Source organism: Sminthopsis crassicaudata, chromosome 3, assembly GCF_048593235.1.
Source record: "Sminthopsis crassicaudata isolate SCR6 chromosome 3, ASM4859323v1, whole genome shotgun sequence".
Classification (NCBI taxonomy): domain Eukaryota; kingdom Metazoa; phylum Chordata; class Mammalia; order Dasyuromorphia; family Dasyuridae; genus Sminthopsis; species Sminthopsis crassicaudata.
In genome coordinates, this window is record NC_133619.1 from 592085880 (window position 1) to 592105486 (window position 19607).

Sequence of the window (19607 nt, forward strand, 5' to 3'; positions counted from 1 at the left end):
TGTTAAAAGACTAGAAAGGGGTCAAGTTGTGAAGAGTTTTTCAAAAACAACTTCTCTATTTAAAAATTTAATGGTAAAAAAACCTTTTTTCTATAAATGGCTCTCAAAAGTGTTCCGAAAAGCTTGGGTTTGGAAACGCAGCTTTAAATGTCTCAAAGGAACTATCTTTGCTTCCATATGAAACGAAGAAGATTGTCAATCATAATGAAAGGTTTGTGTTACATGGTTAGACCACATATTTATTGCTACATATATATACATATATATGATATATTTTGGATAATTTGTCAAAGTCACCAATAAGACATTATAATGAAATGGGCTGGCCTTAGACTCAGAAGATATAAGCTCTGCATGATGCAGTGCAGAGTGTGCTAGCTTAGAAATCAAGACTTGGGGTCAAATTCCAACTTTACCACTTACTATATGACCTTAGGCAATTGAGCCTCAGTTCCTTTCTCTGTAAAATGGGAGGATACTAGATGGCTGATGAAGTCCCTTCTAAATACAGACTTATGATCCTAAGTCACTTCTTTTGTAGCCTCAATTTCTTCATCTGGAAAATAAAGAGACTAGACTATTCAATGAACTTACAATTAGAACATCCAAAAGTAGTCTGATCTGCCTGGGCATTTCCCTTCAGCCAAAGTCTTCTAGTAAAGTCAGATGACCACAGTACAGTTAACTGTAGAGGAGACCTTTTATCCATAAGCACAGACCTGATTATATCACTCCTCTACTCAATAAATTCCAATGACTCCCCATTGCCTTTGGGATCCAATGCAAACTCTTTTTTTTTTTTTTAATTTTTTGGCTGAGGCATTTGGGGTTAAGTGACTTGCCCAGGGTCACATAGCTAGGAACTGTTAATTGTCTGAGACTAGATTTGAACTCAGGTCCTCCTGACTTCAGGGCTGGTGCTCTATCCACTGCACCACCTAACTGCCCCCCAGTATAAACTCTTCTTGGCATATAAAGATTTCCACAGTTTAATTCCTTTCTGTCTTTCCAGTTTGCCCCTTCCATGATGTCTATAGTCCATAGCCATACTTCCTTATTTGCTGTTCCTTACATACAAAGTTCTTGCTCCCATTTCTATGTCTTTGTATTGACTATGGCCCATGCCTGGAATACTCTTCCTCCCCACCTCTGCCTCATAGAATAGCAGGTTTCTTTCAAGACAGCTTAAAGTCCATTTATACTGAGAAACTTTTCCTAGTCTTCAGATGCTAGGACCTTACCTTCAAATGGTTATCTTGTATTTGATTTGTCTATGTTTTATACATACCTACATAGGTGTATAGTGTTTTCTCCCTTAGATTGGAAGTTCCTTGAGGACAGCAATTGTTTCTCTTTTGTATTTGGATTTTCAGTACCCAGCACTGTGTCTGACACATAATCAGTGCTTAATAAATATTGATTGTTTGTATGATTTAGGAGTTACCATTTTCTAGTTATATAAATGAAATCAAGTCACTTGTCCTGTCTTAGCCACGGTTTCCTTAATAGCATACTGTGGATGGTTTTACATGTTTATGTAAGTCCCTTTGAGTGGTTTCATGGCTTTCCACAACTAAAGAAATCAACTAACCAAACAATAAACACCATAGCACAATGGATGGAAAGTTGCTTTAAGAGTCAGGAAGACCTGGTTCAAATCTCACTTCTTACACATATTGACCATGTGACCCTGGGCAAGTGTCTTTATCCCCCAGTGCTCACAGAAAATCTCTAAGACTCTAAGTTGTAGAAAAGGTGCTGACCTACATTGGTGGAATATATTTCCTCATCTAAGAACTTCCTATATCAAGACTTATTCTCAGCAAGTCAACTCAGTCTTTTACCAGGTCCATGCTGGAAGCTTTCTGCATCTGATAGATCCTCCCAACCCTTGTGCTATGCTAGCAGAGCCCTCAAGATTCTGGATTCACCACCTTACCCTGAAAAAGCACTGCACTAGACTGGGATTTAAGTAAGATGCCCCAGTGAACCATCCATCTTATAGAATCCATATCCCTGGCACATTCCCTAGCACTGTTTTCAGCAAAAGAACTTCTTTCCCTCTCTAGGTGCCATAAAAACTGATGGTGAAAATTTATACCTGCTAAATGAAAGGAATCATTGCTCATTAGGGAACACATCACCTGGCCCAGCAGCCACTGGGATCCATTAGTCTAATGCACTATACTTGCCCTGAAATTGAAAGGGAGTATTTGAACACACCTGAAGAGGAATAAACAGACCTATTGGCTACACCATCTATTCATAAAATCTTACTTCTGAAGCTGTAAGGGACCCCAAAGATCATCTAGTCCAACCCTCTCATTTTAAAGATGAGAAACTTGACTCCCAAAGCAGTCAATTTTCCCAAGTCAATGAATGGCAGAACTAAGATTCAAACTCAAACTTGAATACAGCTCCCTTTCCATCATACCTTTTTTATGACACCTCTGCAAATGACAATGAATAAATCATCCGCCTTATTTTGTTCATATAACATAAAACTTGGATGTTAATCTTTATGGGAGTTGTTTCTTGGTGATTTCTTTGGTCACACATTTCCCTGATTCATTGAGCTCACTATTGGCTCTCGAGAAGCACCTCTGAGCTATGTACCTTCCCTCATGTATCATTGGAGCATATTGTCAGGTCCTTGTTATACTACATGATGAATCCTGGAAGATTTATGGTTAGTTGTAGATACTGTGCTAATGGGTAAAGTGACCCAAGTCACTCAACAACCTGTCTCCATGGTGCCTCAGATTCCTGAAGCCATATCCAATTTCCTGGTAGCCCTGGCCCATATGTCTTGGTTGTGAAGCTCTTTTTTTCCTTAGCCTCCTGGGCTCCATCACTGACTCACAAGATCCACATGGGATTGTCTGGATTGCTACCTGATTTCTAATTAACTCTAATAGTAACAAAGCGCTGAACTACCCAAGGCTAAAAAAAAAAATCTTAATTCCTAAGACGGAAAGCCCTTGTGTTACTCTCAGATAACTGGAATGTCCATGGTGTTTTGTGATTTTTCAATACCTTTTCCTCATAAAGCACATGAGGAGTAGTGAAGTAGTTCTTGTCCTCACTTTACAGATGAAAAAAATAAATGAGACACAGAATGTAATTTGCCAAGGTCATAAAACTAGAAAGTGGTAAAGTCAGAATTTGAACCCAAACGTTCTAATCCAAAAGCAGTGTTCTTTTCATATGATTACTCTACTTCTCAGTAATTACCCCACGCTTCCTGCTTCATGAGAGATACAGAAAGTCCAGTCCCAGATAACAACTCTGTTCAGCTTTATCTAACAAAACCCCAGTACAAAACTGTATCCCTTGCAACATGTCTTGACATTGACTGCTCCCTCAATGCTGAGGAATTATTATCTGTTGAGGAAAAAAAGGAAGAAGCATTGTTTGAACCTTAATCTCATTGGATTTGGCTCAAAGAGGGAATAACATACTTACTTCATCTGATATATAAATTTGTCTCACTCCATAGAAAAGTAGGTGGGGAAAGGGAAAGAAAAAAAAGGAGACTAATAGAAGGGAAGTAGAAGGGGAAAAGAATTTAAAAAGAGGAGGGGGCTAGAAAGGAGAGGTCAGATTAAGGGAGAGGTGGGAAAAGGTAAAAGGAAAAAGAAAAGTATAACTTTGGGAAAATAGGATGGCAGGAAATAATCTTAACTATAAATGGGATGAATTCTCCCATAAAATGGAAGCAGATAGCAGAGTAGATTAAAAGCTAGAATCCTACAATATGCTATTTACAATGATATAATTCTGGGCAATGCTGCTATAATTGAACTTACTACCCAGGGAATTTGATTCCATTTTGCCCTTGGGGAGCTATCCTTTCCTCTTACTCTGAGAGTATATATCCTGTTACTGTCCAAAGTACAGGAGTCTGTTGCAGACAAAGTGAATGAAGGAAAAAAAATACTGAGCATTTATTGTACCAAGTGCTATGCTACACCCTGGGCATATAGACAGCAGACCAAGAAAAGTCCCACCAAAAAGATTAAATTTTAATAAGGAGACAGAACAGATATAAAAGAATGGTGATTAGGGAAGGGTATTTTAATCTGAGAAATCACAAAGATGATGACTCTCCTAGGGGATCAAATGACATATTCTTTTTGGAAGCAATAACAATACTGATTTACATAGATTAAATCATAGATTTAGACCAGGAGGGAACTTCAGAAACCACTTGATTACTGTGCCTAAAACAAGAGAGAGAAAATGGGAGGAGGAAGATACACATAGTGAAAAGGTGGATGGAAAAAATATGGCTGGGGTAGATAGCTGGATTAGATGTTAGACATGGTTCACATGATTTGTCCAAAGGAATGAGACTATCTAGACTATCTAGGCTGTTGAAGTGTGTGCTCACAAATCAAAATAGTTCAGCTCCAGTATGAGGATACTAGAGATGAATAGATAAAGTGCCCCAATACACTGTCTCTGGTCAGTACACTAGCAAACAAACTATAACAGAAAGATGGCCACAACAGTTGAATGGGATATGAAGCCTAAAGTGAAACAAGTCCACTTTATCCCTTGGAAAAGCAGAATTCTGTGGCACCTTGGGGTTAGGGGAGAGTAGAGTTCATTCATCTCTGTGACTCTGTTTATGGAGGGGGTCTCCTAAAGCCTACCTTAAGTACCTCAAATCACAATGTGATTAAGTCAGTGATGAGAAATGACCCCACACCAATCCATCCCAGACTTATGAATGAATCCCACCAATCTGCAGGACCATCTATAATTCTGGCTCTACCATTTACTAATTTTGGAATGCTAGGTAAATCTCTTTAATTTTCCTAATCTCAACTTTCTCTTCTGTAAAATAAATGGTTAGATAGAGGATTTCAAAGCATTAAATTCTATGATCACCATCGTAAGAGAAAAGCACAACTTATCACATTCTATTGCATTCTGCTTCCTTGATTATTGACTTAAGCTCCCTTGTTCAACTCCATTACTTGGTCTGACCTCCCATGGAAGACCTCAGCTCACAATGGCAACTTACAATAACCCACTTGCACCCCAGCTTCAGCCAAAGAAGCTCCTGCTTAACCCCTCACTTCTTACTGTGCCCGGTCCAGCTCTGGCACAGGCAACATATCTCAGCAAGGCAGCTTCTCAATTAAGAGACCCAGACGGCCTTATTAGCAAGTCTATAACCTTAGGTGCTCACGAAAAAGTGCTGTTTGGTCCATTATTAGGAAGTATTATTCTAGTCAGCGGCTTTTAAAGGATTTGTTAATGGCTTGGTGACTCCATCCACCATCAAAATTAAGACACTGCTAATAAATTCAAGTTTTATGAACATAAATCAGTGGTTATGCTTATTCAGCTGTTATACCTCACTTAGAAGTGGGTTTTGCACCTTAAGATAAAGTATATTTCTATTCAGGAGTTGTAATGGTCTCGTTAATGGAATATTAACTACCTTCGTCTTTGGCTGGCAAGACGTCAATTACTGCTTTCACTTCGTGATGAGGTCTTGAGTGTTCTTGGGGAAAAACATTTTTTCCAATGACTCTCAGACTGGACCCCCTTCTCTCACTCTTATTTCATTACAGAGTGAAATTTGGCCCTATATGCTCTTGCATTATATGAAAGTCAGTTATGCCAAATCTCAGATTACTGCAGTAATAAAGTATTCGTTCATTCTTTCCAAATAAGAAGCTCCTGATTCCCCAACTTTAGGACTTGGAATCATGGAATCTGAGAGTCACTGAAGCTCATGATGTAACTTCAGAAATTCCATAATCCAAGCTCTTTCTGTATCCACTGTATCCTCTACAAATCACCACCAAGAGGTCAGGGAAATCTCAAAGCTTAAGACAGTTCATTCTACTGCAGGAAAGCTCTAATTTCTGGTAAGGTCTTATTTAGAATGTGACAAAATCTACAACTCTGTAGATTTTCTCAATTGAATGCATTGCTTCTAAGATAGAGTACGAACTTCTCTGTTTTTTTTTTAATCACATTTTACCTACAACCTGTATTTCCAGAGTTATTGTATACTGCTCTGTTTTGTGTAGTCTACATTCCAACTAGAGTGATCTACTTGCCTCAGACACACTCTAGCTGGTTGACCCTGCAAAGTCACTTTACCTCAATTTAATCAACTATAAAATGGGAATAAAAACATTACCAACCTCACATGATTGTTATGGAGATCAAATGAGAGGATATTTGTAATAATAGGTGCTAAGTGCTTAGCACAGTGCCTACTACATAGTTTGAGCTAAATAAATAAATGCTGGTTTCCTTCCTTCCATTGGGAAGGCTTGGAGTTTAGGGCATTAGAACTTATAATTGAAAGATGATCTTAGAAGTCACCTAATTAATACCTAGTACTTTAAATCAGAATATCTGAGTACAGAGACAGAAATTCTTAACCTGAGATCCATGAACTTATTTTTTAATTGGATAATTGTATTTCCATATATAATTGATTTCCTTCATAATCTCATGTATTTTATTATATACATTTAATGTATTCTCAGAATTGCCCACAGGCTTCACCAAACTCCCAGAACAGTCCAAACATAAATAGGTTAAGAATCCTGAGCTATATATCCCAAGGAAATACTAAAGAAGGGAAAGGGACCTGTATGTGCCAAAATGTTTCTGGCAGCCCTTTTTGTAGAGGCTAGAAACTGGAAAATGAATGGATGTCCATCAATTGGAGAATGGTTGAGTAAATTATGGTATATGAATGTTATGAAATATTATTGTTCTGTAAGAAATGACCAGCAGGAGGAATTCAGAGAGGCTTGGAGAGACTTACATCAACTGATGCTGAGTGAAACCAGCAGAACTAGGAGATCATTATACACTTCAACAAAGATACTGTATGAGGATGTATTCTGATGGAAGTGGATTTCTTCAACATAGAGAAGAGCTAATCCAATTCCAATTGATCAATATTGGACAGAATCAGCTACACCCAGAAAAGGAACACTGGGAAATGAGTGTAAACTGTGAGCTTTTTTTTTGTTTTGTTTTTCTTCCCAGATTATTTTTACCTTCCGAATATAATTCTTCCTTTGCAACAACAACAACAAAATTCGGTTCTGCACATATATATATATTGTACCTAGGATATACTATAAGATATTTAATATGTATGGGAATGCCTGCCATCTAGGGGAGGAGGTGGAAGGAAGGAGGGGGAAAATTCAGAACAGAAGGGAGTACAAGGGATAATGTAAAAAAAAAAAATTACCTATGCATATGTACTGTCAAAAAATGTTATAATTATAAAATTAATTTTAAAAAAAAAGAATTCCTGAGCTAGAGGAACTCTGATTGGGTGTAGGGATCCAAAAGCAGGAGACTTAGCAATAACAGAGGTAGAACATGGATTCAGCTCCTAAACCTAGAATATGAGATGGGAAGAAAGGGAAGATGATCAGTCAAAGAGGGGTAAGATTTTAGAAACCAAGGTACATGAGAGCAGGGCCAGAATCCAGGGTGATCCAGGGCTAGCAATGGTTCCCAACATCATTCTCGCCAATAGAGGGAAAAACTTGGTCCCTGACATTGGAGTGACTTTAAGCTAATTAGTAGAAGCAGCACAGTAGCTACAGAAACCAGGATTAGAGGGAGGATATGTCAGGTTAAGACCCTGAAGTTCAGAAAAGGAACCATGACTTGGTTTGGTTCATCAAGTTCTCTGCCCAGCCATGAGAACTGATATGTTAAATGCATATAAAGAAAGGATTTCAAAAGAGCAAGTCTCCTGGACTCTCAGCTTTTCCCACACACACAGGAAAAAAGAGAAGATGCTGTCAGAAGGTCATTTGTCCTTCAACCAGGTAAAGTCACTTGGATACAATTCCCAACTCAGAGTCAGAGCTCACTCTAGGCTTATAACCCAGTTAGGGAATGCAATGGGAGGGGGAACCATAGACCGATGAAGAGGAGAGATCTTGAGAACCTAATATTCACATCAGGCTCAATACAAATGCAAAGTACCTTGTTCCTTTCTTTGGCACTTTTCTTTCTCCACTTCAGTTTCCCTGGTTAAGAAATGAAGGAGGTTAAACTTGATGGCCTCAAAGTCCCCTTCTAGATCTCGCAGCCCTTAAGTCTATGAGGCATAAGTAAATTGATAACTTACCTCTGCCAGACAGACAGATACCCTTTTAGAAGAGTGAGAGTCAGCCAAAGTGCTTTCCACTCTTGATTTATGAAATGGATGTTGGCAAACAGAGTTAGTTGAGGAGCCAAACCCAGCATAGCTCCCCTGACCCCAGCCAGTTTCAATAAGCTTTTTCTTCTCTTTTAGACTAAGAAATACTCTTACATACTTTTAAAGAGGGGGAACTAACACCAAGAAATAGGTGCACCTACATAGATCATGGACCCAGAGAATTTTAGTGCTGAAAGCAATCTTAAATGTCATATCTTCTACCATTCTGAAGGGAAAACTGAGGACCTGAAAGAAAAATTGATTTGTTCAACTCAATTCATAAAAGATTAATTAAGCACCTACTATGTGTCAGGCACTGGGGATGCAAAAACAAAAATGATACAAATGAAGAGATAATAAATACAGGACAATTTGATGAGAGAGAGAGATCACCAAAAACTAGAGAGATTCTTTCCTGATTCTCTCTAACTAAAATTAACTGGACTGAGTCAAGTCTAGAAGGAAATTAAAGATTATTAAGATCCTACAATGTACAAGGCACTGTGCCAGGCACTGGAAATGCAAAGACATACACAAAGTAAATGAAGAGATAAGTAAATACAATTTGACGAGAGATCACCAAAAACTAGAGAGAATCAGGAAAGACTTCCCATCAGAGGTGGAACTGAGATGAGTCAAGTCTAGAAGGAAACTAGAGATTCTTAGGTGATACAGCAAGTCAGTGTCAGACCCAAAAATAGTCCCCAAGTCTCACACCTCCCAGTCTGAGCTCTTCCACTGACCACACCTCATTGCTCCTATGTGACCTCCTGCAGACACACTGAGAAAAAACACAGATTATGAATTAGTGTATTTTCAAAATCTTGATGGCCAAATGAAAATAAAAACAAGCTTAGACATGGAGGCAACTTCATACCAGTTTGGTTTACCTAGAGATTATCAAATGCTTAGAACACTGGACACTTAGTCCTCTAGACTAAAAGGATTCCGTCTAAACTAGGAAGCCCCAATAGAAAGCCGTTGAGTCAATAAAACAAGTGAGATACTCCTCAGGCCTCCTAAAGAAAAGCAGTGGGCTTAGAGTCTGAAGACTTGTCTCAAATTTTGCTTCTAACTATCTCTGTGATCTTGGACAAGTCATACCCATCCCCGAGTCTCATATTCCTCCTCTGGAAGTTGGATGATACTTGTCTTCCCTAATTCACTGAACTAGGATAAGGAACAAAGGATAGAGAGAAGGAAGGTAAAGATGATTTGGGCAGCCATTTGTTGTTGCTAAAAGTAGTGATCTCATCAGGGCTTAGCTCTGGATGAGCAACTTCCTTCATTGAAACATATGAGTAATCTACCCATAACTTAGTTTTAGAGAGTTGTCTGGAATCACTAAGAGTTTAATGATTTGTGCAGACTCACACAGCCAGTATGTATCAGAGGAGTCTCTACCCATTAGGCTTCAACAAGTCTCTTCTGTAGCCATAAAGTTTTATATTTATTGTGTGAATTTGTGCCATTTGGAGCCATAACCATTCCCTTGCCCAACCAATGAAAGAACAAAATTTCAGATACAAAGGTCCATATTCTGTAATTCCCAGGAGTTTGGGTCAAACTAAGAACTGTTCTCTTAGAGGTCACTATGACAAGGAAATGTGGATAGTGGAAAGAACACTGGATTTGGATCTCAGCTCTGCTACTATGTTTGGGTTGGGAGTTTAGAGATGGGTTGTCATTTTTAATCACAAAAATTTTGAGTTAGAAGAAAACTCAGAGACCACCTAATCCAATGCTCCCTTGAGTTAGAATCATTTTGACAATTTGCTCAACAAAAATTCATCCCATGTAAGAAGCTGGGCTAAGTTATTTTTGTTGTGAAAGTTTTTGAGGGAGCAGAGATGAGCAGTTTAGCTAGAACAGAGAATTTGTGGAGTGAATAAAAAGCCTGAACTTTCTATGATGGACAGAGAAGTGATATGACCATATCATTGTACTAGGAAAATAAATAGAAATTCCGAACCTTACCCCCAAAATCAGCATCCAAATCCCATTCCTCGCTACCCAATTCTTTATTCACATTCTTTTCAACGCATCCATCCCAAAGTCCCAATCAAGTGCTATTTGTACTGCCATTGTGCTCACTGATATTCCTGCTCCATAGGCAGCAAACTTGCTTTCATCTTAAACTTTTTACTTTCCTATCTCTTCTATATTTTGACTCTTGACTAAAACCTGGCTTTCTTGTAATGTTGCAGTCACCCTTTCATCACTGGCTGCATTTTCACTCATTCTCCTATATTCAGTGATCAAAGTAAGAGAAATGGGATATTCCTTGCTCTTCATTGCACTTCCAGTTTCTCCTCCCACCACCATCACTCATTAATCTCTTTTGCTTTGAGGTTCATAAAATCCTTTTCTATCACCCAATCAAAATCCTGGTAGATGTTTATGGACTTCCAACATGTACACTTTCCTTTCTCAATGAGTTCAGTACCTCTCTTCTCCAATAGCCTTCTTTCTTTTAGGATGCTTTAATATACTGTCCTATACACCCTAACCTCCTCATTTCTCAACCTATTCATTTCTCATGACTTACTCCTCCATCCCACATCAGTTATACACAGAGACAGTCATAGCCGTGACCACCCCATCACCCACAAATGCACCACTTCTGTGTTCATGAACTCTTGGAATTTCCTTATCTGATCAAAATCTGTTGTCTTTTCCTTTCTCACTCTGCCTTGCAACCCTATACCTTGTTCTTCATCCTCACGGGTTTTTCCCAGGTTACTATCTGTGCACCAGGGATACACTCCTTTCCTCATCTTGGCTTCTTAATGAACCAGCTCAACCGTACTTCCCTTCTTCTCTTGAGTCCCTTGTCCCCTCTTCATACCACCTCCTACGTCCTGCCAAACTTCATTCTCACCACCTGCCACCTTCCCTCCTATACACATGAGCAAAGGTGGAAAAATTCAAGTAACCATTCTGACTGGGACTACTATGAATTTATGTTAAATAACCTTAACTGGGCCCTCACTGCTGCTAGATAATCTTTTTATACCTTCCTTATTAATTCACTATCCCAATGACTATAGCAACCTCCAAACCTTTTCATCCCTCCTTAATCCTGCCATTGCTCTCCCTCCCTCCCACTGCCTCAGGTAAGAATCTTGTCTCATGCTATATTTTATTGAAAAAATTAAAGTTATTTACCTAAAACTTCCTCTTTTGCCTTTGTATTCACATCATATCACTCAAAAGACTTCTTCCACTCTTTTCTCCTTTGGTGGATGACGAACTACCACAGAGAAATTATTTTGAAGCTCAGAGAAAGTCAAGAACAGGAATGGAAGGTAAATGAAGACAGAACAGACACAAATAGAGGATCCAGGAGGAACTTAACAATGGGAGAAGTGAGGTAGGCCTTGAAAAAAGAAATTCCATGGTGAGTGAGCCACAGGGATGGTAAGCTGCTTCAAATAAGGAAGCCAGCAGGAGAAATATCCAGAAAAAGTCAGGAATGGGGCCAAGAGTAGAAATGAACATGTTTCATTGCACACTCATGTTGTTTACAGTTTTGGCCTGCTATTAATTTGTTTATTCTTCTTACTACCACAAAGTAATGTAAGTATTGCTGATATTAATGTTTTGTTTCTCATTTTCAACTTTTCCCTCTGGTCCTCATCCTTTGGACAGAGATTTTGTCAAACTCCCCATGCTCTTTCCCTACCATACCTATGATTATGTAAAAATAAGATCGCCATTTAGACATTCAATTGATTGCGTTAGTCTATGAAACAGACCATATGGAACTAGTTCCCATTGTCCAAAAAGGTTATTTGGCCTGATGGTATGACTTCCCCATCCTCTCTTAAAAATGCAGTATTATACACTTCACAAAATGTCTCTAATACTTTAAGTTGCAGAAAAGATGCTTGTTTGAGTTGGAAGAGGGAATTTCTTTTTCTGGGAACTCTTTATATTACTGCAATCAGAGGCCCAGTCTCTACCTTCTATTTCTATCCCAAGACACATAGATGCAAAGATCTATAGTGTCAACAGTATTACCTCCATCAATAGCACTCTTACAGGTGATCCTAAGCCCTAACAAACTTCCTATTGTTGGTCAGTCATTCCAATTCTTCATGACCCTTTGGCTCATATTGTCCATGAGGTTTTCTTAGCAAAGATACTGAAGTGGTTTGCCATTTCCTTGTCTAGTGGATTAAAGATTAACTGATTTGCCCAGAGTCACACAGCTAGTATCTGAGGCTGATATGAATTTATACCTTCTCCTAGCAAGTGCTCTATTCACTACATCACCTTTTGTTGTTGCTGTTTTTTGTCCTTGTTCTTGAAGAGAACCATGACATCAAATGAATCAGATTTAAGTGTGGGAAGACTGAGCAAGGTTAACAGCCTCACTTTCTCCTCCAGACTCATCTGAGTCCAGTGGCCAGATATAGATCAGGATGACTGAAGATGATCCCGAGTGGTGTTCATTTACAACTATAAACAGAGATAAGAAAAAGGATTAAAGCCCATATAACTGTATTACGCTCAGTTTTCATTTTTTTAATAGTGTATTTCTCTTTCAGGAATTGGGGCAGCTAGATGATGCAGTAAATAGAGATCTGATCTGGGAGTCAAGAGGACCTGAGTTTAAGAACAGCCTCAAATACTTAACACTTCCTAGCTGTGTGACCCTGCATAAGTCAATTAACCCCAATTGCCTTGCCAAAAAAAATCATTACGATCAACTAAATGCCTCCAAAACCTCCTAGCTTCCTAAATCTGCTCTAGGTCTCCTAGTCTTATCCAACTCTGTTTCATCTTTCCCTATTAGAATGCAATCTTCACAAAGTTAGCAACTGTCTCACTTAGATTTTCATCTCCAGCACTTAAAGCAATGCCTGGTATATAGTAAACACTTAAATGCTTTTTTATTCATTCAGATGTAATCAGAGGAGATGGACAGTTCTCAAAAAAGGAGAGAATTTACTATTTTTAACCATATAAAAGATTGCTCCAAATCACTAATAATAAGAGAAATGAAAATTACAACAACTCTGAGATTTCTCCTCACAACCAGAAAATTGGCAAAGAGGAGGCAAGATAAACCTACGAAAAAATATAGACCCACTGCTTAACTGTTGATAGAGCTGTAAATTGGTCCAGTCCTTCTGGAAAATAATTTGGAATTATGTGAGGAAAGTATTATGCTCTTTGGCCCACTCCTAGGCATGTATACTAAGTAGGTCAACGGAAGAAAGGAAAGTTCCAAAGCTTCAAAGTATTCCTAACATCAAAGGGTAACAAAGACCTAAAAACAAAGTGAATGCACCTTGATGAGAAAATAGATAAATTGTGGACCATACATGTAATAGAATATTAATGTACTAGAGAGAAGACTTTATGGATGAACAGAGACTGGGTAAGGAGAACTACAGTGATCACAATGATGTTAACAAAATGAGCACTAAATCAAAAATGAATGCTGATCATTGTAATGACCAATTTCCTTCACCAAGAGATAAGGAAATCTGCCTTTGTTCTTTGGAGAGGCTGGGGGCTCTGTATGTGACTGTCCCAAAGTTGTCAGAAGCAGTTGAGATATCAGTGGGGCTTAGCTACCTTTTTTTTCTTTATGACAAGGGTAGTCTCACCAAAGAGCAAGAGGAAGGAAGGATATATCCAGAAATTAATGATATAAAAAATAAAAGCTATCAACAAAACTTAAATTTATATATGATGTATATCTATATGTGCATGGATGGATGTATACACATATATTGAACTATATGTATAAATAAAACTCATAATGGCCTACATTCTTTCCTTAGTAAGGAAGGCCACTCTGTGTATTAAAGAGATCATTGGGCCAGGAATCAGGAATTCTGAGTTTGGAATTCTGCCAGTGACTTACTATCCAGTTGCTATTTGTGGGAACACAAGTCCTTCCCAATCACGGTTGTTTCTTTGTCTATAAAATGAGGCTATAGGGCTACTTGGAATCTAACATCCTACCTTCCAGGCTCCCTCCCAATTCTGATACTCTGGGGTCTGGGGCGTTGGGTCCTCAGTTGGTGGAGCACCAGGCCTGGGACCAGATCTGTCACAGTTGTCTCATTTCTTTTCTGACTCTTTGCTAGAGGATCCCTAAGCACATATGTGTGAAGTGTTCCGAACACCTCCGTAGATAGAGGCTGTGAAATCTGAGATATAGCTCTCATTATAGCCATTAGCTCATCATGCTCTAGAAATAACCATGAGGAGATATTTCTGAAACCTCCCTTGCCCTTCCTTTAACTGCACTTTCCTATGTCTAACCGCTCTTGGGCTTGATTACAAAACATGTACTTAATGATGCATCCATTGCCATTGAATCGACTACATCTCATAGCTCAATAAATCTAAATCCTGCTTAAAAGAGAAAAAATACCTTGAGATTATAGAATCCCTGATATGATGGAAAGGTTTCAAAAGTCATTTATTATGACCTCTATTACAAGCATTCACTTCTCTGTTCAGAGTTCCTTCAGTGACAGGGAGCCCACTACCTTACTAGACAGCTCATTCCATTGTTAAACAGTTAGTTGTTCCAGAGAATTCTTAGGAAGGTTATTCTTATATTGAACCAAAATATGCCTCTCTGTAGCTTGAGGGGCCTAGACTCTGAGAATTGGGACTTCAAAGGTCACCTAGTCTAACCATACCTGGAGAAGAAGGCCCCCTATCAAGACCACCAAATGAAAGGGAATTTGTAACTCTCCAAAGTATTTTAGTTTGAGAGTTTTTAATTGTTCTTTTTGTCTACTTTTTTGGTAGTCATTATATATCATGATTTCCTTGTTCTGCTTACTTCACTCTCTATTCATACAAATCTTTCCATAATTCTTGCATAGTTTAATGATATTCCATTACCTATACTATATTTATTATGATTTTTAACACTTAGGATGGTTTCTCTCAATCTCTCATTTCTATCTTTTCATTGACTCTCTCCCATCCCTAGAAATTTTTCTCTCCTCTTCTTCACTTCTGAGAATCCCTGACTTCCCTCAAGACTCAACTCTATGGAGGCATTTTCCAGTCCTTCCTAGTTGTTAGCACTTGCTATTTTTAAGGTCTACTCTGTTAGTATCTTATATATGCTTACTTCTGTATATGTTGTTTCCCCCATTAGAATGTAAGTTCCTTGAAGATAAGGCCTGTTTTCATTTTTTTCTTTATAACTCCAACACTTAGCATAGTACTTGGCACATAGTAAACAGTTACTATTATGAACAGTTAAGTGGTGGGATGGATAGAGTGCTGGGCCTGAAGTCTGGAAAACCTGAGTTTAAATCTGGCTTCAGATAGTTATTAACTGTAAGATCTTAGGCAAGTCACTTAACCTCTATCTGACTCAGTTTCCTTAAGTATAAAATAGAAATAATGATAGTACCTACCCCTTAGGACTGTTGTAAGGATCAAATGAAATAATATTTGTGAAGCATCTGGAACATAATAGGTGCTATATAAATGCTTTTTATTATTATTACTTAATAAATACTTGTTGATTGATTGATTGGTAGTGATTTTCATCTAAATGAGAAGTAGCTCCACTGGGGAGGGGGTGAGAGAGAGAGAGAGAGAGAGAGAGAAGGAAGGAAGGAAGGAAAGAAGGAAGGAAGGAAGGAAGGAAGGAAGGAAGGAAGGAAGGAAGGAAGGAAGGAAGGAAGGAAGGAAGGAAGGAAGGAAGGAAGGAAGGAAGGAAGGAAGGAAGGAAGGAAGGAGAAGGAGAAAGAGGAGAAAAAGGAGGAGGAGGAGAGTGTATATTAAGGATTTATTATGTGCTAAGTACTGTGTTAAGATTGGAGATTTAAAAAAACACAAGCAAAGAATGAAGGAACTTATTTTCTAATGGGAAAGAAAACACACAAAGGACAGTGGTAGTTAAAAGGGATATTGTGGTTTGGAAAATTATGGAGGTCATGAATGGAGCCATAATGGAGATTGATACACCCTTTTCCAGTAGCATTAATGGAAATGGATGGGGATAGAGGAGGATTATGCATTTGGCAAGAAAATGGGGAAAATAAGTGTAGGACAGCTAGAACAATTGATACAGTGGGCTACATATGAGACCCTCACAAATCAAGACTTTGAAGGTCCGTGACATGTGTTCCAAAGCTAAAAATGATTAAGTCCTCCAGGACATGGTCTCTGGTGGTTGTTGAAAAGATATAAAGGGAGTAAAGGTGATGAGATCACCAAGAGAAGAGAAGTAGAATCAGGGCAAAATCTTAGAACATGCCCACATATGTGGCCCACAAGACATGGGTAATGATCCAGCAAAGGAGACTTATTACAAGTAAGACAAAAATCAAGAGAGGGAAGAACCACAAAAACCCATGAAGGAAAATAATTCTTCCCTCCCTAAAATCTCCACCATCTCCATCAGTAGAAAACACACATCCTTCAAAGCCCAACCCTAAAGTCACCTCTTCCAGGAAATGTGATTCTACCGGCAACCCTAGTGAACACAGACTTATTCATTCCTTCCTCTGATCTTGTAGAGAATTTTGTATCTCCTTTATCATTTTCTATTTTCTATTGTAGTTCTTTTCTTTTGTATTGGGTGTACTCACCTTTCCCTTTCTTTCCTTTTATTAAACTGGAAGTTCTATGAAGATAGGAACCTTCCCAGACACACACACACACACACATACACACACACACACACACACACACACACACACAGTAGGTGCTTAATAAATGTTCCTGGAGACATTGTGATGTGATATGTTACTGGACTTGGAGAAAAGAAATCGGTATTCTTTTCCCTTCTTCTCATACCTGCAATGGCTGTGTGACTTTGTACCAGTCACTTCCACTTTTGGGCCCTTAGTTGCTCCACATGTAAAATGAAGGTATTATTACTCTTATAAATAAAGATGCTATTTACAAATAAATAAAGGTGTTATTAAATATTTTACCCCTTAGGGTTGTTGTAAAGAAAATATTTTGAAACCCTTAAATCACTGTAGAAATGAGTCATTATGCACAAGGCCATCAAGCCAGCTGAGTTTGGTCCATCAAAAAGAATTAGGGAAGCAAGGACAAAGTCCAGGTCAGGGAGCTCCAAGCCAAAGTGGTTACAAATAATAATAAAGGTGCTTTGAGAGGCAGCTTAATGTAGTGCAGGGATGTCAGATACGCAACAGCAGCTAAACCAGATTCAAATGTAATTGGCAAATATTTAACAAAATAAAAATACAATTAAATAGAGATGACATCACATTCGAAAACTAAGTCAACATGAGACCCAATTTGGGCCTCATTACTTCTACTGGAAAAGGGTGTATCAATCTCCACTATGGCCCCATTCATGACCTTCATAACTTCGAGCCAAAATACCCCTTTTAACTACCTCTGTCTTATGTACGTTTTCTCTCCCATTAGAATGTAAGTTACTTCAGAACAGCATTCTTTGCTTTTGTTTTTGCATCTCTAAGCAAAACACAGTATTTGGCACATAGTAAACAATACATATTTTTCTTCTTTCTTCTTTTCTTCTTCCTCTTCTTCCTTTTCCTACTCTCTTCCTTCTTTTCTTCTCCTTCTTTTCCTCTTCTTTCTCTTTCTTCTTCTTCTTTTTCTCATTCTTCTTCTCCTCCTCTTCTTCCTCCTTCTCCTTCTTCTTATCTTTTTACATATGGATTATAACCTCCTGGTGTAATGGAGAAACAGCCTCAGAAACAAGAAGACATGGATTGAAGTCCTCATTCTGATACCTGCTAGCTGTGTGACCTGGGCCAATCAGTTAACCATACAATGATCTAGGCAACTCTCTAAAACAGTATCTAGAAAGCAATTTGCAAATATTATGTCATTTGATCCCCATAGTAATTCTGAGAGGTAAGTGCTATTATCATCCTCTTTTTATAAACAGGGAAACTGAGGCAGGGTTTAAGTGATTTGCCCAGAGTCACACAGCTAGTAAGCATTCAAGGCTAGATGATCTACCTAACTCCAGACACAGCACTCCATCCATTGTGTCATTTAGCTGTCCCCTCTATGATTAAGAATCATAACAATTTCTGAAGAACAAAAATAATAGGGATAGAGTGCTTGTGTTTCACTGCTTCAGGGAACTCCCTGGAAGATACAATCCCTCTTGCAGGGCAGGTTGACATTTTTATGCAAAACAGAGGCTCAGGAAACTGTCTAGAGCACAGAAAGGGTAGATAATTTGCCCAGATTCCCACAACTTTCCTAGGCTTTCCTAGCTTCCAAGTTTGCTCTCTATCCAGTGGAAAGGAATAAGAAAGCCCACCTAAGAAGAAGGAGGAGCTTTAGGGATTGGGACCATTCAGGATGGGGAGAAATGCTGCCTATAGAAAAAGAATAAGGAAAAATAATGAAGACAATAAATTTAAACCCAGAAAGTCATCTTATGCAATGCCTTAATTTTACATAGGAAGAAACTAAGGCCAGAGAGACAGGTCTTGTCCAAAGTCAGATCCTCTAACTCCAAATCCACCATATTGTTTTCCCTCCTAATAGCTAACACCTTGTTTTTATATAGTCCTTTTAAGTTCACAAAACATTTTATGACCTTTATCTTATTTTTACAGAGGCTGAGCAGAAAATGGAGTCAGAATTCACAACTAAGAAGAAAAGCCTAATTCACTCCAACATAGACAAAATAATCTTCCTAAAGTATGTCTTTCCAGCTAACTCCCCTACTCAAAAATCTTGGATGACTCTCTATTGTCTCTAAGATAATATCAAACTTCCACCGAATAGCTCCCACTTACCTTTACAATCTTAACTAACTTTACTACCTTTCAAGCACTTTTGTATTCCAGCCAGAGGACCACTTTCTGTTGGACTATGAGCTCCTTGAGGCAGGAATGGGTTTTTGCCTTTCTTTATATCCCCAAACTCAGCACAGTGCCTGGCACATTGTTCCCTGATCTCATCCTGTCACCTCCTACATCAGTTTCTCTGTGCCTACTGGATTGTCCCCAGTTCCTAGGAAGCACTCCTTTCAGAATCTTTTTCCTCTTTGGGGGAAGGGGAAGGGGAAGGCAATTGGAATTAAGTGACTTATCCAGGATCACACAGCTAATAAGTTTTAAGTGTCTGAGTTTAGATTTGAACTCAGGTCTTCCTGACTTCAAAACCAGTGCTCTATCCACTGCACCATCTATCTACCTCCCTTTTCCTCATTCAGGTTCAGATTATACACATCAACTCCTCCATGAAACCTTCTCTGATACCCCCCACCCCAGCTGTTAAAATTTGCTCCTTCTTCAGATTTTCCTAGAATCAATCCATAAGAATTTATTCATCACCTAAGCCTATATATACTGCCCTGTGAATTCAGAGACAAAAATAAAGCAGTCCTGTCTTCAAAGAGCCTGATCTTTCCTTTGCCCATCAATTGCTA